This window comes from Dasypus novemcinctus, chromosome 21 (genome assembly GCF_030445035.2).
Source record: "Dasypus novemcinctus isolate mDasNov1 chromosome 21, mDasNov1.1.hap2, whole genome shotgun sequence".
NCBI classification, from domain to species: domain Eukaryota; kingdom Metazoa; phylum Chordata; class Mammalia; order Cingulata; family Dasypodidae; genus Dasypus; species Dasypus novemcinctus.
In genome coordinates, this window is record NC_080693.1 from 7,991,483 (window position 1) to 8,016,633 (window position 25,151).

The 25,151-nt window shown below is 40.9% G+C and overlaps 1 long non-coding RNA gene across 2 annotated transcripts in view; it reads left to right on the top strand.

Moving 5' to 3' along the window:
- The window catches only part of LOC139437117 (uncharacterized), a 250,523-nt gene that overhangs the window by 142,119 nt on the left and 83,253 nt on the right, over positions 1-25,151 (top strand). The window lies entirely within an intron of this gene.

Consider the following 25,151-nt stretch of genomic DNA (forward strand, 5'->3'; position numbering starts at 1 on the left):
TTCCTACATTTTCTATTAGCACTTTTATGGTTGTCTCTTCTATATTTAGTTCTTCACCCATTTTGAATTAATTTTTGTGTAAGGTGTGAGATAGGCGTCCTCTTTCTTTTGGCTATGGATATCAAGTTCTCTCTGCACCGAGGGAGTAGACTGTTCTGGCCCAGCTGGGAAGGCTTGACAGGCTTGTCAAAAACACTTGACAATAGATGTGAGGGTCTATTTCTGAATTCTTAATTTGTTTCCTTTGGTTAATCTGTCTTTATGCCAGTATCATGCTGTTTTCACCACTAGCTTGGTAATATCTTTTTCTATTTTTAAAAAGATCTATTTATTAATTTATTTCTCTCCCCTTCCTGCTCTCTGTGTCATTTGCTGTGTGTTCTTCTGTGTCCACTTGCATTCTTGTGAGTGGCACAGGGAATCTGTGTCTCTTTTTGTTGCGTCATCTTGCTGCATCAGCTCTCTGTGCAGTGTCATTCATTGGCAGGCTGCACTTTTTTTTTTCATGGGGGGTGGCTTTCCTTAGGGGGTGCACTCCTTGCACGTGGGACTTCCCTACATGGGGCAGGACTTTTATTGGGATTGCATTGAGTATGTAAATCTGTTTGGGTAGAATTGACATCTTAATGATATTTAGCCTTCCAATCCAGGAACAAAGTCTGTCCGTTTATTTAAGTCTTCTTTGGTTTCTTTTTGCAATGTGTTGGAGTTTTCTGAGTATGGACCCTTTATATCTTTGCTTAATTTTATTCCTAAATATTTTATTTTAGTTACTATTATAAATGGATTTTTTTTCTGATTTCCTTCTCAGATTGCACACCAGTAATGTATAGAAGCACTATTCATTTTTGCATACTAATCTTGTATCCTGCCACTTTGCTGAACTTGTCTATTAGGTCTAGTAGCTTTGTTATTAATTTTTCAGGAGCTTCTAGGTATACAATCATAACTTCAGTGAATAGTGGAAGTTTTATTTCTTCCTTTCTTATTTGGATGCCTTTTATTTCTTTATCTAGCCTAATTGTTCTAGCCTGAATTTCTAGTACAATATTGAATAACAGTAGTGACAGTGGGCATCCTTGTCTTGTTCCTGATCTCAGCAAGAGAAGCTTTCTACTGCTGCGATCAGTTTACAATAGGTCTACACGAAGGGAAGGCAGTGTATAACTTAGAAATAAAGGGCAGAGAGAGAGACTCAGAAGAGGAGAGAAAGATAGGGCCAGGGGACTCATAGCTTCTGAAACTGAGAGCCTCAACCCTAGTTTACACATTGTATTTATTTGGAAACTAATGAGCAGCTGATTGCTTTCAGAAGTGCAGCATCGCCTTTGGGACTTGGAGTTGCCCTGGATGGTGCTTCAGGGGCAATCACCGGACATTGTAAATCCTCCCAGGGCCCACTGGATGGAATGTGGGAGAGTATGGGCCATGATGTGGACCATTGACCATGAGGTGCAGAGATGCCCAGAGATATACTTACCAAATGCAATGGATGTGTCATGATGATGGGAGTGAATGTTGCTGGGGGGGGGGGGGGGAGTGGTGGGATGGGGATGGTGGGGTTGAATGGGACCTCATATATATTTTTTAATGTAATATTTTTACAAAATCAATTAAAAAAAGAAGTGCAACATCATCTACAATAACAGGAAGGAAATGCAACATCATCTACAATAACAGGAAGCAACAAAAAGGTAAGCCAGTTTCCCACAACATTCTACCTTTCACCATTGAGTACCACGCTAGCTGTAGGGTTTTCTTATATGCATTTACCATATTGGGAAAGCTTCCTTCTATTCTTATCTTTTGGGTGTTTTTATCAAGAAAATGTGCTGTATTTTGACAAATGCCTTTTCTGCATCAATCAAGAAGATCATGTGATTTTTCCTCTTCAATTTATCAATGTGGCTTATTACACTAGTTGATTTTCTTGTGTTGAACCACCCTTGCATACCTGGGATAAAACCAACTTGCTTGTGGTGATAATTCTCTTAATGTGATTTTTTATTTGGTTTGCAAGTATTTTGTTGAAGATTTTTTTGCATTTATATTCATTAGAGAGATTGGACTGTAATTTTCTTTTTTGTGGTATCTTTATCTGGTTTTGATATTCTGGTGATGTTGGCTTCATAGAATCAGTTTGGTAGCATTCTTTCCTGTTCAATTTTTTTGGAAAAGCTTGAGCAAGTTTGGTATTAGATCATCTTTGAATGACTGGAAGAATTCACCTGTGAAGCCATCTGATCCTGAACTTTTCATCTTTGGGAGGTTTTGGTTTTTTTTTAAGATTTATTCTTTATTTCCTACTCCTCCCCCCAGTTGTCTGCTCTCTGTGTCCATTCGCTGTGTATTCTTCTGTGTCCGCTTGTATACTTGTCAGCGGCACTGGGAATCTGAGTCTCTTTTTGTTGTGACATCTTGTTGCATCAGCTCTCCGTGTGTGTGACACCACTTCTGGGCAGTTTTTACTTTTCTGTACAGGCAGCTCTCCTTATGGGGTGCACTCCTTGTGCATGGAGCTCCCCTATGCAGAGGACAGCCCTGTGTGGCACGGCGCTTCTTGCGCACATCAGCACTGCATGTGAGCCAGCTCACCACATGGGTCAGGAGGCCCTGGGTTTGAACCCTGGGTCTCCTATGTGGTAGGTGGACGCTCTATCAGTTGAGCCAAATCCGCTTCCCTTTGGGAAGTTTTTGATGACTGTTTCAAACTTTTTACTTGTGATTGGTTTGTCGAGATCTCCTATTTCCTCTAGAGTCAGTGGAGGTCAGGGGTTCTTATCCTTTTTTGTTCCACGGACCCCTTTGCCAGTCAGGTGAAAACCACGAATGTTTTCTCAGAACATAGCAGCAGAGTTTTTGGCACTTAACATTGGCATGTCTTTAAATTAAAATTTAGGATTATTCAAAATTCCTTCAAGTTTATAGACCCCCTGTAATCTTCCCAAGCACCCTTTGGGGGGATGTTGAACCCTTGTTCAGAACCCCTAGTATAGGTTTGTGTGTTTTCTAGGAATTTGTCCATCTCATCTACATTGTCTCGTTTTTTGCACATGGTAGTTCATAGCATCCTTTTTTGATCTCTCATTTCTGCAGGGTCCATGGTAATGTGTCCTTCTCATTTCTGATTTCATATATTTGCATCTTTTTTGATTATTGCTCTCCCTAAGGATTTGTCAAATTTGTTGAACTTCTCAAAGAATCAACTTTTCATTTTTCATTTTGTTGATTCTCCCTATTGCATCTATTTATTTATTTATTTTTATTTATTTATTTTCATTCATTCATTCCATATTCCCCCCTCCCCCCATTGCAGGTTGCTTGCTGTCTGTTCTCTGTGTCCATTCACTGTGTCTGTATTTATTTTTTATTTATTTCCTCTCCCCCCCCATTTGTGCCTTGCTTGTATTCTGATATCTGTGTCCATTCACTGCATGCTCTTCTTTGTTGTTGTTTTTTTCTTTTGCTTATCTCCCTTTTTTGTTATGTCAACTTGCTGAGTCAGGTCTCTGGAGCACTTGTGGGCAGCAGCACTCCGTGGTGCTTGCAGGCTGGGCAGCACTCTGCAGTGCCCGGCTGGCAGCTCACCACAGTGCATGGATGAGCCTGCCTTCAAAGGAGGTCCCAGGATGCGAACCCAGAGCCTCCCATATGGTAGATGGAGCCCAACTGATTGAGCCACAGCTGCTTCCCATTCCCTATGGTTTTTTTGTTCTTGATTTCATTTATTTCTGCTCTGATCTTTACTATTTCTTTTCTTCAGCTTGGTTTAGGGTGGGGGGACAGGCAGGGGAGAGAAATAAATGAAAAAAATAATTCTATATATAAGAAAACAAAACCCATCTAAGAGGGAGCAGATGGAATGCAACTTGTTGAGTGCCTGCTTCCCATGTTCAATCCCAGGTACCTTCTGAAAAACATCAAAGATAAACAACATGTTTGGCAGTAAAATACGGATTTTCTATAATCACAGATAAACACAAATACAAGTAAATCTTGTGTCTGTATGGCAACAGCAAATACACAACCATTAAAGAAAAAGTACCAGAATTGTAGGGTCTTATCATATCATTACAAGGTATAAATTCCAAGAAAAAATAGCAAATTAAAATTGAAATGCACCTATTTGCAAGCTTTTGCAAACTGACAGAATTACAACATGTGAGAGCCAAGTAAGAGCCAAGTAAGAGCCAAACTGACATCCCAATAGGAGATTCTGGAACGACTCTCTCAGCAAGGGATGGAATAGAAGAAAAATTATCAACAAGGAGGACAGACTACTTCGTTATCATGAATAATGTATTTTACTTAATGCACACTTGTCCTTAAGCCCTCTATATAAAACATGGCAAAGAGAAAAATAGACTTCTGTTTCATGAACTTAAGGAACTGAGGGGCTGAGGCAGGAGAAGGATATGTAGGAGGCAACCATGGTCATCCTGTCAGCAATGAAGCAGGCTCTAACGAGAGAGAGAGGAGGCAAAGTAGAAGAGGCAAGATGAACACAGGAAGTGAAGGATGGAAGTAACAAGGAAAGGGAGAAGTAAAAAAAGGCCACAAAGCTTTGGCCTGAACACATATCAGGAGGGCAATGCTGACTATGGAAAAGGGAGAGACCAAGAAGGTGGAGTTTGGGGGAGGAGTCTAGAGTTTGGCTTTGGCACATTACACACAGAAATGGGCTGTCCTGGATACAACTCTGTGTAAATCTGGACTGTGTGGAAAATTGGGTTAGATAAAAACGTAAGTACTCATGCCAGGAGAGATGGAACTTAAGGCCAAGAGTAATCACATGAACCACAAGTGAATCGATTTCTAGAGAAGGAAAGAGGTCCAAGTATGGAGCCCTGGGGGAATACAAAACTAAAGCTGAGGAGTTTTTGGAAGAAAACACAAACCAGCAGAGGAGACAGACATGGAAAGACTAGAGAGTCCAGATGATAAAAAGAAAAAGGAGAATGTGGTGAAACAGAAATAAGTGATGGGAGCACTTGAAGAAGTACAGAGGAACCAACTGTGCCAAATGCAGCTGATGCACAATTAGTAGGATGTGAAGGATCTTTGGGGAGTAAGCTTTCCTTTTCTATCACCCAGCAGAAAGAAAAACATGTCCTTAAGTGAAGGATACCTGTAACACCTTTAGGTCATAATACCTTAAACTTGAAGGGTCCAAATATCCACACCAAAAGGAACAAGAATTTTGTAACAGTCATTCAATTTCAATGGATTCAATGATAAAAAAACAAACAAACAGGGTACTATTGATCCACCAAACAAGAAGAATGAACCTCAGAACAGTTATTTTGAGCAAACGATGCAGGCCCCAAAATGTAAATTCCAATTTATTTCATTTTTATGAATTTCAAGATGTAGCAAAACAACTGTATGAGGAGAGAAAGTAAGAATGAGAGTGAATATGGTTATTGATTGACGTGTATAGGGATTATTTTCCAGATTATTGGAAATGATTCCTATCTTGATAGGGCAAGTGGATGGTGTAGGTGAAGGAGATGAAAGGTTTGAAAAATTTGATGTCATTCAGTTAAGAACAAAGCATTTAACTATATTTAAATTTTACATCACTTTGAAACAAGCAATAAGAGAGAGAGAGAAGACTGCTCATAAGAGTACAATGGAGATAAGCATATGTTATTTTCAGTATCTTTCCCCCGCTGACCACTCACTGATGAGCAGTTGGGCTGTCAGTTGCTTGTGGGTTCCAGGCAGAATGCTGGGGAGTTCTCTGGTGTTTGTTGTGGATGCAGGGTTACTGGCCAGAGTCCTGTGGTGGCATCAGTGGTACAGAGGGCCTGCAGTGCTCTGTGGAGCTTGTCTTTTGGACGATCCTAGGGAAGCTTTGAGAGGTGGTGATGGATCGCAATGGCACTACTCCACACCTCACATTCCACAGCCTCCTGGAGGACTTGGGGGCATTTCAATCCATCTTGAGCCTTCTGGGGTGTCTCCTCCTGTTCAGACTTGAGCAGTGTGTTAGAAGTCGACTTTATATAAAACATGAAAAACAGCTTGCGGACACACTAGCTACACTGATGGTCAAGAAATGTCAACTTCTTGATAAGATGAGTGCTGCTAACAGGAGATATGCAGAGACTAAGTCATCTTTAGAGGAAGCTAGGCTACAGAAAGTGACTTTAAAAATGCCCAGCGTCATTGACAGCTACAGAAAGGCTAAGGGAACGACAGCAGTGTTGATGGAGGAATTAACTTCAGTGGTCCTAGAACTACAGGAAGAGAGATCCAGATGTTCCAGACAAGAAAATGAGATGAAGAAGATGCTGAAAACACTGAAGGTACAAGAAGAGGTCCTGAGGACCACCAGAGCACCAGGTGCTTTTCCACATTCAGTGTGTTTGGGATCCCTTCCCCTCCCTGATGGTCCCTCCTCCAGCAGCGGGTCTGGGTCGGTCTTAAAGCAGCACTGAGCTTCTGCTCCCCTCAGGCCTGCAGAGCCACCAGGCAGGAATGACCCTCTCCAATTCTTCCATCAGAGAGTTTTTGAGGGCAGTGGATCAACGGAACTTGCTCCATGGGCTGGAGATCTTCTACCTTCACCTCCTGGACACACAAGTGATTTCCTCCATAGTCAATTCCTCCTTCAATCACACAGTTTCAACTTGAGGAACACACCAGACATATGGAACTTTCTCTTTACAGAAACTCAACATGAAAGAAAATACTACTACTGACAAAATTGTTCATATACTTAAGAGACTTATGTATATGTTCATTATTTATTAATCTGTTCTTATATTTATGTTACAATTTTTGTGTTGATCTTATGAGTACAAACTTTCTTTTATTCTTATCTATATAATATGTATTACATATGTAATTGTAAGTTGAACATATATGCAGTTGTCATGAGTTTTTTTAAGACAAAAGCATTATAACTTGCAAGAGTATATTGCCAAGAAACCTAAGTTATAAGTAAAACTTAATAGATGTAAATTTTAAAATGTTAATAGATGTAAAATAAAAATGAGATTTTCATATTTCTTGGGAAGAAGGTAAACAGTATACTTACAAAGAATTTTATGTAATTAAGTGGTCTATTTGAAAAGAATAAAGAATAAAAATTTAAAAGTTATATCTTTACATGGAACAGTTTTTATTCCCATGCAAGAGTGCTGCAGTATGAGTTGTATAAGCAGGAAGAAATCCCTCTTGGACAAGATCAGCAAATCTACACTCCCCATCCCACACCCATCTCTCACTCTTGCTTTCCATTTAAATGACACACCCCCATGGAAAGCTGAGGGAGCAGCAAGGAGCTCCTTTCCCTGGGAAACAGCTGACATCACTAAGAGAATAATTCTAGTCATATATAATGATGCTAGTCATGAAGACCTGAAGAGAGCTCAGGAACTGGCCTGATCCATTGCACATATTCATGGTATAGGAAGGAAGGGCTGTGCTTGCCCTTTGGTTAATAAAATTTCATGCCAACCACGGTATTACCTGGGATACTCTCTCTGCCTGGGATTGGGCTTTTATTTCTGGAGATCTGACCTCAGGACCATGTGATCCTCACTGTTGGGGTAACCTGCCAAATCCTCATGCTTCTGAAAGTCATTCTGAGAATTTGTACCCTATTTCACATTGAATACCTTCTTCTTTTTTTAATTTTATTATGACTTTTTAATTTATTTATCTCCCCTTCCCACCTCACCCCAGTTGCCTGCTCTCTGTTTCCATTCGCTGAGTGTTCTTCTGTCACCGCTTCTAACCTTATCAGCGGCACCGGGAATCTACAATTCTTTTTGTTGCATCATCTCATTGTGTCAGCTCTCCGTGTGTGTGGCGCCATTCCTGGGCAGGCTGCACTTTCTTTTGCGCTGGTGGCTCTCCTTATGGAGTGAAGTCCTTGTGTGTGGGGCTCCCCCATGTGGGGGGACACCCCTGCATGGCAGGGCACTCCTTGCACACATCAGCACTGCACATGGGCCAGCTCCCCATGGGTCAAGGAGGCCCAGGGTTTGAACCGTGGACCTCCCATGTGGTAGTGGACACCCTATTCATTGGGCCAAGTCCGCTTCCCTGAATACCTTCTTAATCCACCCAGTCTCCAAGCCAGGGGTCCAAAATACTTAAGCTAGAATTTCTCAGCCCATCCAATCAGAATGGATTTGTAGGGCCTGCCTGGAACTTAGCCTGAGAGGATTAAGGGAATCCTGAGAAGAAATTCAAAGCTAGACTTTTATTAGTATTAAGTCATTCATCCCTCATGAAGAGGTTTCAAGGTTGTAAATGTTATTCCAGGTTCACCACTTTTTAATGAAAGGGTCAATCCTCAGTGTCTCCTGAGAAGTAATAGCACAGTGGGAAAAGGAAGCCCGTGTTCACCATGGAGCCAGAGTACCAGGAGAAACAGCACTGACAGTTGTACCCTTAGTTTGCACATTTATCTTTTCCCTATATTCCACCCTATTGTTAGTACTTGTAATAATGTGCATTTCTTGTATTTCTACTGTTAACCATAGTCACAATCCACTAGACGGATCATTGTGCTATACACATTTTATCCTGTAGCTTTCCTTCTATTACCATACATGACTCAAAACTTCCCCTTTAAGCACATTTACTCACATAATTGACTGCTGTCAATTAAATTATACTCACAATAATATGCTACATCACCTCTACCCATTTCCAAACATTTGTAATCAACATAATGAAAAACTCTTCACAAAGTAAGTGTCAGCTCCCCATTTTTACACTGTTTCCATCTCTGGGTAACCTATAATATAGATTATAACCCTATGAGTTAGCTTTATAATTAGTGGATATTAGTGAAATCATAATATATTTGTTTTTCTGTGCATGGATTATTTCAAAAAGTCCATAATGTGACATGAATAAGGTCTGTGGAGGGAGTGGGGGGTGGGGGCAGTGGGGTTGAATGGGACCTCATATTTTTTGAATGTAATTTTTAAAAATAAATAATTAAAAAAAAAAGATCTTCCTTCTTTCTTACATCCAAGTTGATCTCCTTTGTATGTATATATCACATTTCACTCATCCATTCACTGGTGGATGGACACTTAGGAGTATCGGTGAGCAAAGGTCTAGTCACATTCCATCTTTCAGTTCCCCTGATATGAACCTAGTAGCGTGGTTGCCGGATCATATACCAATTCCATGCTGAGCTTCCTAGGAAATGCTAAACTATCTTCCACAGTGGCTACCCCATTCCATTGTCACCAGCAGTGAATAACTGTTCCTCCTTCTCCACATCCTTTCCCACAATTGCAGTTTTTTGGTTGTTGTTTTTTTATAGTGGCCATTCTAGTAGGTGTGTTGTGATATCACATTGTAGTTATGACTTGCATTTCCCTAATAGCTATTTGTGGAAAGCATCTTTTCATGTGCTTTTAAGCCATTTGCGCTTGCTCTTTGGAAGAATGTCTTAAGTCTTTTGCCCATTTTGCCATTTTGTTTCTCTTTTCATTCTTGAATTGTGGTTTTGCTTTACATATATTGGAGAGTAAGCCCTTATGAGGTATATGGTTTCCAAGTATTTTCTTCCATTGTGTAGGCTGCTTTCTTGACCAATCTTTTCAAGCACAAATGATTTGAATGTGAGCAGTTTCCATTTATTCATTTTTTTCCATTGCAAGTGCTTCCATTGTAAATAAGAAACCTTTGTTCTGCCCAAGGTCTAAAGATACTTCCTGACATTATCTTCTGTGAGTTTAATGGTCCTGGCACTTTCCTTTAGGTCTTTGATCATTTTCAGTTAATTTTTGTTTAAGGTATGAGGTAGGGGTAAGGTCTGAAATGGTGAAAAGGAGCTGGCTTAAAGGGAGAAAGTATTTGGATGTCACAAATCTGATAGAGTTTACTATCCATGATTTGTAAGTAGATTCTACAACTCAACACTAAAGCAACAAATGACCCAATAGGCAAAAGACTTAATTAAACAAATCATCAAAGTTCACACACACACGCACAGTACTGATAGTAGGGAAGCAGTGTGTATATGGGTGATTATATTGGGAAAATCATGCATGATTTTTCAGTAAACCTTAAAGTTCTCTAAGTAAAATGATGTATCATCTTGGAAATGCATAACAGGTTATGTTAACGTTAGATTTGATAAGGCAATGAAAAATGTTGTCTTTTCATGTATAGCTACTAAAAGAATATAAAAATAATGTATATCTTCTAAAAAACAGACGTGCAAAGCCAAGAGAGTCCAGATGATAAAAAGAAAAAGGAGAATGTGATGAATCAGGAATAAGGGATGGGAGCACTTCAAGAAGTCCAGAGGAACCATCTGTGCCAAAAGCAGCTGATGAAGCAATTAGTGGGATGTGAAGGATCTTTTGGGATTGAGCTTTCCTTTCTATCACTCAGAGGAAAGGAAAGCATGTCCTTATATAATGGATACTCATAATATCTTTAGCTCATAACACAAACTTGAAGGACCCAGTCATCCACCAAGAGGAACATAAATAAATATTTTGTAATACAGTTATTCAATTTCAAAGGAGTAAATGATAAAAAATGAGGGAACTGCCGATACACCAAACAACAAGAATGAATCTCAAAACAATATTGTGAGCAAAGGATGCAGGCACCAAAATGTTAATTCCAACTTATTTCATTTTTATGAATTTCAAGATGTGGCAAATGAAATGTATGAGGATAGAAAATGAGAATGAGGATGAATATGTTGGGAGGTGGTTATTGATTGAAGCAAATAGGGATTATTTTTCCAGATTATTGGAAATGATTCATATCTTGATAGGGTAATTAGATACAGTAGAGGAAGGTGATAAAAGGTTTGAATAATTTGACGTCACTCAGTTAAGATCAATATATTTAACTGTATTTAAATTTTACATCAATTTTAAACAAACAATTAGAGGAAGAGAAAAGACTGCTCGTAAGAACCAAGAGTGCCTACAACTAGAAGCAGGAGAATTGCATCCATCATCCATGTGCAATCTAAGCCCCTCTTGATCTAGAGGTGGAGTGGACATCACCACCCAGGGTCCACAGAATGGAGGAATAAAATATGGATTACAGTGGACTTGCCGATATTCTACTATAAAACTACTGTGACTAGTAACATAAGAAATTGTATCATTGACGTGGAGAAAGTGGCCACAGTAGTTGCTGAGGACAAGGAGAGGGAAGAAGAGACGTGATGAAGGGGCATTTTTTGGACTTGGAGTTGTCCTAAATGATATTGCAGGGCCAGATGCTGGGACATTTAATATCCTTCCATAACCTACTAGATGTACTGGGGGAGAGTGTGAACAACATGATAAACTATTTATTATCCATGTGGTGCAGCAGTGCTCCAAAATGTGTGCGCTGAGTGCGCTGAGTGCGCCACAATGATGGGGGAAGCTTGTTGGTGTGGGAGGAGTGGGGTGGGGGTGGGGGGTATACGGGAACCTCTTATGTTTTTTAATAATATAACATTTTCTGTGATGTATGTATCTTCAAAAAATAGAATTTACAAAAATGGGGAGTGGGATTATGGGAACCTCTTATGTTTTTTCAAATGTAATGTTCTATGTGATCTATTAACTTTAATTTAAAAGTGTTAAAAAAAAAGAGTAAAAGGGAGGAGGAAGGCAAGATGGCGTCACTAAGTGCACCCACATCATCTCTCCTACAAAATAAATGGATGAGTGGGGACAAAATCCTGCCTGAGTGAGCTATTTGAGAACCCACTGTGCAGAGGCTTCAGGGCAACAATCTGGAGAGAGTCCAACAAAAAGAGTGATTGTTCAAGGTAAAACCATGAGTTTCTTATGCTGGAGGCTGGAACTGTGGGATGGCTAAGCCCCTCCCTCAGGGCAGGAAGCCAAGGCATTCCCTCACCCTTGCCAGTCACCCAGCTGGAGGACACAAACTCTGGTGAAGGGTGGAGAGGGGTCCCCCAAGTGCAGGTTCAATTATCTGGACCCTCTTTTTTCAGCTTTGAGGAGCATACCAGCTGGCTTGAGGAGAAACCAGGAAGAGGGGAAAGGCGAATCTGATGAGGCAGCCTGATTTCCCTAACCTCCCTGGGATAGGGAAAATTGGTCTGGGTGAAGGTGGACTCAGGCAATTAACTAGTCCTGTGCAACTCACCTAAGGCAGGGGGACAGGAGGAAGTGCTTAATAGGCTTCCAAGACATATTTAGGTCCTGGCCAGATGTGGGTGCTCTCTCTCAAAAAGACAGAGTGTCACTTTTTCTGTGGTGAGTTAATTCACCAGGGTCACATTTGAATTTTAAAAGGGAACTCTCACAGGCTATAGCTTCCTGCTGCCCTGGGAGAAAAAGCAGTTAGAAAAAAAATGAGGGAGGGTAGGGGGAGGACAAATTCCTAGTCAGCAGTTTATCCAATTGTAAAGAGTCAATCCTGCCCTAGGGAAAGGGACTCTTTCTGAAGAGATAAGGAACCCAACAAGAAAGTTTAGATCAGTAAAGAAGTTTCAGACTTGAAGATACAAGGTCTCTAGTTTGATTCTTGGCTCCTCTTAGAGTAGTGACCCACTGGGATATTAAACATCTAGCTGATACTTTAAGACAGGGAAAACATAGGCATTATCCTTGTATTAGCTTTCCTTGGGTCTCTTATTTTTCATTGAAAAAAGGGTTATTTTTTGTTATATAATTTAACTTAGTTTACTCACTAAAACCCGCCACAAAATCTGCTGTGAGAAGGCTACAAGGTAATTTATTACCACCGGCAGCCTGACAAGCTCCATATGGCTTAAGAGAGAAGTCTGTTTTTTCTTAGTGTTTGGTTGACTACTTTCTTGTGGGTTTGTCTGTTGTTTTCTTTTCTTGTCCTTCCTTCCTCTTCATCCCTCCCCCCCCCTCAATTAATTGGGTGCTGCTGGCTTGTTTCTTGTTTGCTGTGTTTCTTCTTCCTCAATTTCCTCTTTTCTGTGTGTATTGATTTTGGCTACCAACACTATCTCTTTTCCTTCCTACATCTTTCTATCTTCTTTTTATATATATATATATATATATATATATATATATTTGAATATTTATTTATTTATTTAATTAGCCCCCCCTGCCCCGGTTGTCTGTTCTCTGTGTCTATTTGCTGCGTCTTGTTTCTTTGTCTGCTTCTGTTGTAGTCAGTGGCCCAGGAAGTGTGGGCGGCACCATTCCTGGGCAGGCTGCACTTTCCTTCACGCTGGGTGGCTCTCCTTACAGGGCACACTCCTTGTGTGTGAGGCTCCCCTACAAGAGGGACACCCCTGCGTGGCAGGGTACTCCTTGTGTGCATCAGCACTGCACATGGGCCAGCTCCACACAGGTCAAGGAGGCCCGGGGTTTGAACTGTGGACCTCCCATGTGGTGGACGGACGCCCTAACCACTGGGCCAAGTCCGTTTCCCTCTTTCTATCTTCTGCCTTCTGTTGTTGCTCTTACATTCCACCTCACTTTGTTTAGCCCCCAATTTTTCTGGCTTTTTATTTCTAACACTTCTGTTTTTTATCTTTTATGAACACTTCCTGTTTTTTCCATTCTTTTCTCTTTCCCTCTATCCTCACCACACTGGCCTTTTAATTCATACTGTATTCTTCTCCATATTAAGATTCCCATTTCATTATAGGTGCTCCAGTTTTTTATTCCTATACCTCTACATTGCTTACACAAGTTTAATATTCATTCTCCTAGGTCCTATATGGTTCTTCTGCTAACCTTTACTATCAATATTACTATTATACTTTTTCTTTTCTTATATCTTTTACTTTCCCTGGCCCTAATCTGTTTCATTCAAGGGAACTTAGAGAGTATCGAGGAAATAGAATAAGAAGAACAAGGTGTTAAAGAGAAAACTTAACATGCACACACACACAAAAAACAGCAACTAAATAATACCAGAGGCTACACAGAGAAGCTAATCAACTGAACAAACCCATCAAGATAAAATAATGACCAGACAACAACAAAAAATTACAGACCATACCAATAATTATGAAGACATGGTCCAGTCCAATAAACAAATTAAAAACCAGGAAAAGGAGCAAAACATCAAACAACTACTCAAAGCTGTCCAACCTAATATCATGAACCAGCTCATTGAAGTGAAGGAAGAGATTAAAGATATTAAGAAAACACTTGGAGAGCATACTGAAGAAATTGTAAACACACACAAAAGATAACAGATATGATGGTGATGAATGGCCCAATCCAAGAAATCAAAAATACCCTCTCAGCAAATGACAGAAGATTGGAATAGGCAGAAAAAATAGATAGTGATGTGGAAGATGGTAAATTTAAAATCAAATGGCTAGTATAATTGAGAGATAGAAAGAAAAAGTGCAGCAGAGTTTTGTCTTTAGAGTGACAATGCAAAATTTACAAACATATGCATTATAGGCATCCCAGAAAGAGAAGAGAAGGGAAAGGGAGAGAAGGGGTGTTGTAGTAAATAATGGCTGAAAACTTCCCAAACCTATTGAGGGAATTGTATGTATATGTCCAGGAAGCACACTGCACCCCAAACATTATATACACCAACAGGCCTATTTCAAGACATATACTTGTCAAATTATCCAATGCTCAAGACAAAGAGAAAATACTGAAGGCAGCAAGAGAAAAGAGAACCATCACAGACAAGGGAAACTCAATAAGATTAAGTGCTGATTTCTCATCTGAAACTATGGAGGCAAAAAGGCAGTGCTATGACATAGTCAAGGGACAAACAGAAAAAAATTTCCACCCAAGAATACTCTATCCAGAAAAGCTGGCATTCAAATATGATGGAGATTTCAAAATATTCATAGGTAAACAGAAACTAAGAGAGGACACTAATAAGTAACCTGCCCTTCAAGAAATACTAAAGGGGGAAGTAGACATGGCTCAAGCAATTGGGCTTCCATCTACCATATAAGAGGTCCGGAATTTGATGCCCAGGGCCTCCCAGTGAAGGCAAGTTGGCCCGTGTGTCAAGGTGGCCCATGCAGAGTACAGGCCCATGTTGTGTGCGGGCCGACATGGAGTCCTGGACTGCATGGACTGCTGGCCTGCACAGAGTACTACCCTGCACAGGAGTTCTGCCCCACACAGGAATGTGGCACAGTACAGGAGCGCTAGTCCACATGCAGAGCTGGTGCAGCAAGATGATGCAACAAGACAAGACACAGAGGAGACATAATAAGAGATGAAGCAATCAGGGACCTGAGGTAGTGCAAGACAAAGATTGCCACTATCCCACTCTGGAAGGTCCCAGGATCAATTCCCAAAGCCACCTAATGAGAATACGAACAGACATAGAAGAACACACAGTGAATGGACTCTGAGAGTAAGAGGTGTGGGGAAGGAGGGAGAAATAAATAAATCTAAAAAAAGAACTACAAGAGGGAGTTCTTCAGGTTGAAAGAAAAATACAGAGGAGACAGAGTTGGAGGAGAGTATAAAAACAACTAAAAAGACAAAAAGAAATAAAAACAACATATAATACACATAAATCCAAAGAAAATATGGCTAATGTAAGTAATTCCTTGAGAGTAATAACACTGAATGTTAATGGATTAAACTCACCAGTCAAGGACACAGATTGGCAGAAGGGAGAAGGAAATATGGCCCATCTATACGTTGTCTACAAGAAACCCAACTTATATCCAGGGATTCAAGGAGGTTGAAAGAGAATGGCTGGAAAATAATCTTACAAGCAAAAAATAACCAAAAAAGGGCAGGAGTAGCTATACTAATATTGGACAAAATAGATTTCAAGTGAAAAATGATTGTGAGAGACAAAGATGGACACTACATATTAGTAAACAGGTGATGTTTCAAGAATAAAAAACAATCATAAACATTTATGTCCCTAATCAGGGCACCTCAAGATACATGAGGCAAACACTGCAAAAACTAAGGGGAGGAATAGATGCCTGTACAATTATAGTGGGGCACTTTCATACACCATTATCACCCTTAGACAGAACATTCCAACAAAGAACCAATGAAGAAACAAAGACTTTGAATAATATATTAGAGGATCTGGACCTAATAGACATAGACAGAATACTACACCCAAGGACAGCAGGATATACATTCTTCTCAACTGCATATGAAACATTCTTCAAGATAGACCACCTTCTAGGCCATAAAGAAAGTCTCAATGATTTCAGAAAGATTGAAATCATACAAAATAATTTCTCTGACCACAATGGAGTGAAGCTGGAAATATGCAAGGGCCAGAGAACAAGCTTAGGCACAAAGACATGGAAGTTAAGCAACACACTATTAGACAAACAGTGGGTCAAGGAGGAAATCTCAAAAGAAATCTGTAACTACCTGAAAACTAATAAAAATGACAACACAATGTATCAAAACTTATGGGATGCAGCAAGAACTGAACTGAGACATAAATTCATAGCCATAAATTCATATATCAAAAAAGAAGAGCTAAAATTGAAGACCTAACTGCACACTTGGAAGAATTAGTAAAAAAACGAACTCACCCCAAAGGAAGAAGAAAGAAAGAAATAACAAAGATCAGAGCAGACCTAAATGAAATATTAATAAGAAAATACTAGGAAAAAAGAAAACGAAGAGGTAGTTGAGACAGTCAATAAAATTGATAAACCCTTAGCTAGACTAACAAAGAAAAAAAAGAAGATACAAATACACAAAAGAAGAAATGAGAAAGGGGATATCACTATTGACTATAGAGAATTAAAGACTATCATAAAGGATACTTTGAAAAACTATATGCCAATAAGAAGGACAATTTAGAGGAAATGAACAAATTACTAGGAACAGATAAGCAGCCTACCCTGATGAAAGAAGAAATTGATGCTCTCAACTCACCAATGACAAGTAAAGAGGTAGAATCAGACTTTTAAAACCTCCCAACCAAGAAGTGCCCTGGGCCAGAAAATTAACACAGCATTTTAAAATGAGCTGGAAAAAGTAACTATGAAATTTCCTTAGATGGGAGAGAGGCGAAAAAATGGCCTCTTCAACAAATGGTGCTTGGAGAACTGGATATGCCTATGCAAAAGAATGAAAGAGGATTCCCATCTCACACCTTATATAAAAATCAACTCAAGATGGATCAAAGATCTTAATATAAGAGCCAAGACCATAAAGACCTGGGAAGACAATGTAGGGAAGCATCTACAGGACCTTGTAATAGGAAATTACTTCAGGAATTTCATACCCAAACCATGAGCAATGAAAGAAAAAATAGATAAATGAGACTCCCTGAAAATTAAAATTTTTTGTACCTCAAAGGAGTTTGTCGAGAAAGTGAAAAGACAGGCTACCCAATGGGAGAAAATACTTGGTAACCATATATCTGATAGGAGCCTAATTTCCAGCATATATAAAGAAATCATATATCTCAAAAATAAAAAGAAACAAGCCATTGAAAAAATGGGCAAGAGATTTGAACAGATGCTTCTCCAAAGAAGAAATACAAATGGCTAAAAAGCACATGAAAAGATGCTCAACATTATTATCTGTTAGGAAAATGCAAATGAAAACTACAATGAGATACCATCTTACACCCATTGGACTGGTGGTGTTAAAAAACAGAGGACTACCAGTGTTGGAAAGGGTGTGGAGGAATGGGAACCCTCATCCACTGGTGTTGGGAATGTAGAAGGATCCAACCATTGTGGAGGATGGTTTGATGGTTCCTCCAAAAACTAGCTATATTATGACCTAGGAATCCACTACTGGGTATATACCCAGAAGAACTGAAAACAAGGATACCAACCAATATAGGCACAACAATGTACATAGCAGCATTATTCACTACTGCCAAAACTTGGAATCAACCCAAATGCCCATCAACAGAAAAGTGAATAAACAAAATATGGTATATACAGACAATGGAATACTACTCAGCTGTAAGAAGGAATACAATACTAACACATGGGATAATATGGTTGAATCTTGAGGACCTTATGTTGAGTGAAACAAGTCAGGATTCAAGGACAAACACTACATGACCTCTCTGATATGCACTGAACAAATCAAGCAGTCTCAGAGAGCTAGAGACTGGATGATAGGCTTACAGAAAATAGGGGGGAGAGGAAGGTTGTGCGCCAATGCCCAATTGGGCAAAATCTATGATAAGGAGGAGGTAAGTACTTGTGCAGTGAAGGAATAAGATGGGGTATAGGGATAGTATTGATTTGTGATTCACAACCTTGAGGGAGGCAAGGGTTGGGAGGATGGGTCAGCTGGTCCATGGAATTGGGAAGAAGGTTGGGAGGAGCAGGTGAACATGAAAGATTGTCAGGTACATGGTTGAAACTATAATGTTGAGAAAACTCTTTAGAAAATTTAATTAGGAAGTGTTACTGGTTTAAGATATTTGTTGGGGGGCATCTGGTACAGGGTGCTCCTGGGGCAAGCTTCAAGGGAGTGTTTGAGTGCTCATTTGTCATAGTGTGTTATATCAGTGGGTGCAGACACATACAATGAGTGGGAAGGCATTGTACCCCCATCTTGCAGAGGCCTGGTGTTCTCAAACAGAGGGAAGGGTGTCTCTCGTGAGTAGGGTTGACTCCCAATGTGGTAGGAGAGACTAGTGTGTCAAGCCCTCAGCACTGTTGCAAGTATCTATGAATTTTGTTCTTTAAGCAGTGCAAGTTGGGTGTCATTGTGGACCCTGAAGGGAGGGAGAGATTGGAAATAAATAAAATAAATAAATCTATAAAAATACTTTTCTGAAAATATTATATAAAACTAAGAAAAAAATAAAAAAGATATAAGACACTGAGGAAGAAATGGATGAGATTGCCTTGCCTCTATACATATAGGACAACATCTATTACAGTAATGAAAGGCACAATCTCAAAAAAATTTTAGGTTTTTCATTTTTTAATACCCCAATTTATTTTTCACTTATTTTAATTTTTCTCAATTATTGTGTATTTTACTTCTAATCTTTAAATCTATCATTACTATTTCATTTTCTTATTAACACAATTTGGTAATATATTAGGCTTCATTTATGAAGAAGTTTTGGATCACAGAGGTCAACTATGGCAAGGGAGGAGCATCGGTGTGGGGTGTCATTGAAGGGGGATGCATGGGTAGGAGGGAGTTTGCCTGGGCATACATATAGGGTATATAGATATGTTCAGTTTTTTGTTGGGTATTGAAATAGTGGGGTAGAGTTTCATACAACAATTGAGGGAATGCTGAGTTTCCATTCTGGGGAGCTCTGTCAAATTCCTAATGGAACAGCAACAATCCCCCAAGTGCAAGGGCAAAGACCAGTGAAGAAGGATGGTGCAGTGATGGGTCCTTGATACTGACAACTATGCTTATGAGCCTGTACAGTTGAAATTTCAATTTGGCCTAGAGCTGCACAGTGTCTAAGGGCTGAATGGGACCTCATATTTTTTTAATGTAATTTAAAAAAAATAATAATAATAAATAAATATTAAAAAAAAAAAGAGTTACCTCCTGAGAGCCTTCATGCTGCTCAAATGTGGCCACTCTCTAAGCCAAACTCAGCATTTAAATGCATGACCTTCTCCCCACTGTGGGACATGACTCCCGGGGATGAGCCTCCCTGGCACCGAGGGATTACTACCAAGCACCACGTGGTGATGCAACTAGAAAAAGACCTTGAATAAAAGGGGAAAATTGTAAAGACAAATGAGTTTATATGGCTAAGACTCCAAAATGAGTTAGGAGGTCATCAGAGGCATCATGCTTATGCACATCTCAGCAGGATCTCAGAGAAAGCCAAAATAGATAAAGTAGTGGTGCTCTTGAGGGTTATGGAGACACCAGGTCCTACAATCATGGCTGATGGCTCTGGAGTAGTTCAGTGCCTTCCCAGTGGACCTTACTTCAGAATTTGTGCTCCTGAGTGTAATGGAGTTGGACTCAGATGTGAGGTCTCTAAACATGCCACTGCTGTTACTTTTACTGAACTTGTGGTTGGCAATGGGGTTGGTGTATACCCAGGAGACTTGAATCTCTGGACTCTCTACGTACCAGCTGGGCCCTGAGTCTAAGCAGAGTTATAAAACATACTCTCCAGTTTGTTGGACTTACCTAGGTCAGCTAACAAGGAGGTGAGGATGGTCAACCACCACACCAAGGAACTGAGAGAGTATACAACTACAATCAAGAGAATCCCATTGATCAGCCATGTGGGATCTAAGCCCCCTCTCAATTTACACATGGAGTGGGCATCTCCACTCCAGGGTCCTGAGGCTGGAAGAATAAAATAGGGATTAGAGTGGGCTTACTGGTATTCTACTATAGAATTATTGTGACTCTAGCAATGGGAGGAACTATATCATCAATGTGGAGACAGTGGCCATGGGTGTTGCTGAGAGGAGGGAGAGGGTAGAAGAGGTGTGATATGGGGACATTTTTGGGACTTGGAGTTGTCCTGAATGATATTGCAGGCAGATACAGGACATAATATATCATGCCATAAACCACTGAATGGACTGGGAGAGAGTATAATCTACAATGTAAACTATTATCTATGCTTTATAGCAGTGCTCCAATATGTATTCTTCAAATGTAATGAATGTGCCACACTAATGAAAGAATCTGACGTGTGAGGAGTAGAGGGAATGATGTATATAGGAATCTCTCATAATTTTTAATGTAACATTTTGTGTGATCTATATATATTAAAAATAAATAAATAAAATGGTAAGAAAAAAAGAATCCACTTTGCAGCCAATGTTAAAGGAAGTCTTAGAGCCTGAAAGACAAAGAGAAGAGAGAGGCATGGAGTAGAGTATAGAAGAAAGAGTAGCAGAAAGGATAATGAAAAGAGTTAAAAAATAGATGAAAATATGATATGACATATGAAAACCAAAGAGTAAAATGGTGGAAATAAATAATGCATTTACGTTAATATCATTGCATGTGAGTGGCTTAAACTCCCCAATTAAAAGGTATTGGTTGACAGAATGGATAAAAATATATGAGCCATCCATGTTCTGCTTACAAGAGACTCACCTTAGACCCTGGGACAAAAACTGGCTGAAATCAAAAGGTTGGAAGAAGATACTCCATGCAAATTGTAACCAAAAAAGAGCAGGGTTGGCTATACTAATATCAGACAAAACAGACTTTAAATGCAAAGGAGTTATAAGAGATACAGAAGTCCATTAAATATTACTAAAAGACATGCCTTCATAAATATCTATGCACCTAACCAGGGTGTCCCAAAATACATGAGAGAAACTCTGGCAACCTGAAGGGAGAAAGAGGTATCTTTACAATAATCATTGTCGACTTCAACACACCACTCACATCATTAGATAGAACAACTAGACAGAAGATCAACAAGGCAACATAAAACTTCAACAATACGATTATCAAGTTAGGACTAATAGACATATACAGAATGTTGCATCCAAGCTCAGTGGTTTATACATCCTTCTCAAGGGCCCATGGAATACTTTCCAGTGTAGATCACATGTTAGGGCCCAATGCAGCTCTAAATAAGTATAAATATATTGAAATTATACAAAGCAACTTCCCAACTTCCCATATCATAATGGAATGAAACTAGAAATCAAAGATAGACAGGAATGAGGTAAATTCCCAAACATGTGGAGACTAAATATCATTCTCCTAAATAATCCGTGTGTTAAAGGAGCAATTGCAAGGAAAATCAATAAATATATTGAGACAAATGAAAATGAGAACACCTAAATGAGTATATTAAAAAATAAGAAAGAGTTAAAATCAAAGACTTAACTGAGGGAGTGGATGTGGCTTAAGTGGTTTAGTTCCCACATCCACAGGGGAGGCCCTGGATTCAGTTCCCATTGACTCCTGAAAAAACAAAACAAAACAAAAAAAGCAAACAAATGAAAAAAAACAACTCTGGGAAGCCAATGGGGTCCAGTGACTGAGCTCTGCTCTCAGTGTCCATTCACTGTGTGTTCTTCTGTATTTGTTTGTATTCTCATTAGGTCACTCTGGAAATTGGTCCTGGGACCTTCCAGAGTGGGATACTGGAAATCATTCTCTTGCACCCACCTCAGGTCTCTGATTGCTTCATCTCTTATTATGTCTCCCCTGTCTCTTGTTTTGTTGCATCATCTTGGTGCACCAGCTCTGTGCGTGGACTAGCACTCCTGTGCTGTGCCACATTCCTGTGTGGGGCAGCACTTCTGTGCAGGGTAGTACTCTGTGCAGGCCAGCACTCCATGCAGTCCAGGACTCCATGTGGGCCTGCACTCAACATGGGCCCAAACTCTGCATGGGCCACCCTGTCACACAGGCCAGCATGCCTTCACCAGGAGGACCTGGGCATCAAACTCTGGATGTCCTATATAGTAGATGGAAGCCCAATTGCTTGAGCCATATCTGCTTCCCCCTTTAGTATTTCTTGAAGGGCAGGTTGCTTATAGCGTCCTCTCTTAGTTTCTGTTTATCTGTGAATATTTTGAAATCTCCATCATATTTGAATGCCAGTTTTTTTGGATAGAGTATTCTTGGGTGGAAATTTTTTTCTGTTTGTCCCTTGACTATGTCATAGTACTGCCTTTTTGCCTCCATAGTTTCAGATGAGAAATCAGCACTTGATCTTATTGAGTTTCCCTTGTCTGTGATCATTCTCTTTTCTCTTGCTGCCTTCAGTATTTTCTCTTTGTCTTGAGCATTGGATATTTTGACAAGTGTATGTCTTGAAGTAGCCCTGTTAGGGTTTATAATGTTTGGGGTGCACTGTGCTTCCTGGACATATACATACAACTCCCTCAATAGGTTTGGGCTCTCTCAAAAGGCAACAGCTAACAGGGTATTAGCAAGTCAAATGGGTAGTTAGGAAGGAACTGCTGTAAGGGTTTCTCTTTTTTTGTTGAGATCTGGGTTTAGGAAGTTGCCAGAACTTGAAAATTTTCAGACGCGGCACAGATAACCAGCAAATGGTCATAAGACAAAACGTGTGGACAAGGCAAGATGGCGGCTGAGTGAACTTCCCGGTTACTAGCTCCTGGAGGGAATTGGCTGGGAGGCGTTGGAGACTCCTTGGGACCGGGCTGTTTCGGGATTTTCCCTGGTCCCAAGGTGTTTAGACATCGATTTGGAGGGAAGGTAACAGAGAGGATCCATCCGTGAAATATACACGGAGATCCCAGCTACATGTGGAGGATTCCCTCCTTGGGTAGGCAGAGCCAAGGCAGCTAGCACCGTGCCGAGCCCCGGCGGGCGGTGGCCAGGGTAGGCTAGCTGGGCTGCGGTGGGCAGCGGGCGGGGGATCCGAGCCACGCCGCGGTGGGCGGCGGGCGGGAGACCCGAGCCGCACTGCGCCGCGGTGGGCGGCGGGTAAGAGAGCCGAGCCCAGCCTAGCTGTGCCGCGGTGGGCGGCGGGTGGGAGAGCCGAGCCGCGCTGTGCCGCGGCGGGCGGCGGGCAAGGGAGCCGAGCCCAGCCAAGCCAGGCCGCGCCGCGGCGGACGGCGGGCGGCGGGCGGGGAAGCTGAGCCGGGCCGAGCCCAGCTGAGCCGCGGAGGGCAAGGGGGCCGAGCCCAGCCGAGCTCAGTCGAGCCCAGCCGCGCCACGGAGGGCGGCGAGCAGGAGAGCCGAGTCACGCTGCGCCGCGGAGGGTGACGGGCAGGGAAGCTGAGCCCAGCTGGGCCCAGCTGAGCCCAGCCGAGCCGCGGCGGGAGAGGGAGCCGAGCCCAGACGAGCTCGGCCGAGACCAGCCGCGCCGCGCCGGGCGGGAGAGCCGAGTCGCGCTGCGCCGTGGCGGGCGGCGGGCGAGAAAGCCGAGCCCAGCCGAGCCGCGACGGGCGGGGGACCCGAGCCCGGCCGAGCCTAGCCAAGCCCAGGCAAGCCCAGCCGAGCCACAGAGGGCAGGGGACTGGAGCCCAGCCGAGCCTGGCGGCGGGGTTTCTGTTCTTTGTTTTTTGTTTTCTTTTGTTTTTTTTTGTTTTTTTTATTTTCTATTTTATTTTATTTTTGTTGTTGTTGTTTTTTTTTTAATCCTTTCTTTCCTGTCCCCAATATTCTTCTTATACTATTTTATCTTAACAATACAATAGGTCCTACAGGAAATACCTCACATTTGCTGGGTCTCCTCACCCTCCACTGCCTCATTTTTCTGTGAATAGATTTAGCCTATCTACACTATCCGCTTTCCCCTACAACTTGATATCCTCCACCATCTGCTATCTCTCCTATATTCCATCTCCCTTTCTTTGATCCACAAAGTATCTAACTCTTACTTTCTAATACCTTTGTTTAGTTTTCCATCTGGTATTCGTCCCTGAAACTATTACCTTTCTTTTCTCTTTCCCTCTCTCACGGAAACAATAGCCTCTTAGTACGTACCACATTCCTCCCATATTCAGTCGTCTACCTCATTATAGGTACTTTCCTACTACTATAACTCTACACAATTTACATGATCTAACCTCCATCCTCCCAGAACTCATATTGTTGCTTTGTTAACATATATCACCAATACTACTTCACACTTTTTCCTCCCTTACACAATTGCCTTTCCCCAGCACTAATACTTTCCTTTAAAGTGAGCTTAACTAGCAATAAGAAATTGGAATAAGAAGAACAAAGTGACAAAGAGAAGATATAACACTTACGCAAAAACAACAGCTAATTAATCTCCAAGACTAGACAAAGAAGCTAAGGAACTGATTAAACCCGTCAAGAAAAAATGTTGACAAGACAGCAACAAAAATCTACAAACCAAACCAGTAATCAGGAAAACATGGCTGAATCCAATCAGGAAGGGGGGCAGGACTTCGCACAAGCAATGAAAGATCTCAGATCATTTATCACCGACAAATTTGATGAAGTAATGAAAGAGGTTAACAGCATGAAGACAACACTGGGAGGGGAAATTGCAGACATGCGCAAAAAAATAACAGATATGATGGAAATGAACACCACAATTCAAGAAATCAAAAATACACTTGCAGCAAATATCAGCAGACTAGAAGAGGCAGAGCAGAGAATTAGTGATGTGGAAGACAGTGCATTGGAAATCAAACAGATAGTAGAAATGGTCAATAAAAAGGTAGAAAAAATCCAGATAGGACTTAGGGAGCTGAATGATAACGCAAAACGCTCAAACATACGTATTATAGGCATTCCAGAAGGAGAAGAGAAGGGAAAGGTGTCAGAAGGAGTGTTGCAGGAAATAATGAATGAAAACTTCCCAAATCTACTGAAAGAGACAGATGTACATAT